The sequence below is a fragment of the Amphimedon queenslandica genome, unplaced genomic scaffold (genome assembly GCF_000090795.2).
Source record: "Amphimedon queenslandica unplaced genomic scaffold, v1.1 AMPQUscaffold_12720, whole genome shotgun sequence".
NCBI lineage: Eukaryota > Metazoa > Porifera > Demospongiae > Haplosclerida > Niphatidae > Amphimedon > Amphimedon queenslandica.
In genome coordinates this window covers 1-1,660 of record NW_003547044.1, presented here as the reverse complement: position 1 = coordinate 1,660, position 1,660 = coordinate 1, and positions in this window count along the sequence as shown.

The window sequence follows — 1,660 nt, the reverse complement described above, 5'->3', positions numbered from 1 at the left end:
TCTTGGTCACACAATAGGACGTAAGCCATAATGTGTACAATTATTTACATTTTATCTTTTAATCTGTCATTCTCTCTGATATCAATCAACAATAATTAATCTGTTGTCTTGTGTTATGGTCACACAAATAGTGGGTAAGTCATATAATAAGTACTACTGTATAAGTGGTTTTTTAGGGTTGCAAATTTTGCAAATTTAGTGGATTCCTTTCTGATTTGCAAAAATAAAATTTGCAAAAATTAATAAATTTAATACAGTACTCGCATGGCACATGTAGTAGAATTCGCAAAATTAAAATTTTGCGAATTAGAATTTTAGTAGATTTCACAAAATATAATTCCCTCAAAAAACCACTTATGTGGTATTATTAATTTTACATTTTATTTTTAATCTCTCTTTCTCACTAACAATAATAAAACTCTTGTCTTGGTCATGCAATAGACAGTAAGTCATTATGTGTACAATTTATATATTTTATCTTTAAATTTACCATTCTCTTACCAATATCTATTAACTGTACACAATAGTGGGTAAGTCATAATGTGTACTATTATCTACATTTTGTCTTTCTCTCTGATATCAATCAACAATAATTAAACTGTTGTCTTGGTCACACAATAGAATGTAAGTCATAATGTTTGCTATTATTTATATTTATCTTTCATTTGTCCAATAATCAAACTGGTATCTTTATCACACAATAGGGAGTAAGTGATAATATGTACTATTTTAACTTATTATTTTTTTATGATATCAATCAACAATAATTAAAATCATTTTTGTCACACAATAGCAAGTAAGTCATTATGTGTATTATTTTAGTAGGATTTGTATGTTTTAATTTGTCATTCTCTCTGATTATCAATCAACAATAATTAAACTGTTACTTCTTGACATAGCCAGTAAGTCATAACGTGTACTGTTATATATGTTTATTGTTTAATTTATCATTCTCTTACTGATATCTGTCAACGTTATCTTTGTCACACAATAGATTGTAAGTATATTAATACTTTTATTTACAATTTTTATACTTTAATTTAAAATTTTTAATCTTTTCTCTCTGATATCAATTAAACTATTGTATTCATCACACATAGACAGTAAGTCATAATGTGTCCTATTTTATCATTTATTTCATTGTCCTTTTATTATTATCCATCAACTGTTATTTTTGTCACAATAGAAAGTAAGTCATAATTTGTACTATTATTTATACTCGTCTTTTATTGTCCAATGATCAAACTTTTATCTCTATCACACAATAGAAAGTAAGGAATAATGTGTATTATTTTAATTTATTTTTTTTCTGATATCAATTTAAAATCATTTCTGTCACACAATAGGAAGTAAGTTATTTTTATGATAATATAATTTGTCTTTACCTCTGATTATCAATAAACAATAAACTGTTATTTTCATCATCACACAATATAGCTTGTAAGTCATAATCTAGTACTTTAAATTTATTCATTTGTTTTATGATTCTCTTATTGATGTTCATCATCTGTTATCTTTGTCACACAATATAGCTCGTGAGTTAACTATTATATTAATATTTACATAATTATCTTTTAATTTTTAATTCTCTCTGATATATCAACAACCATTACATCTGTTATTTTTGTCACACAATATAGGAAGTAAGTCATAGTAATAT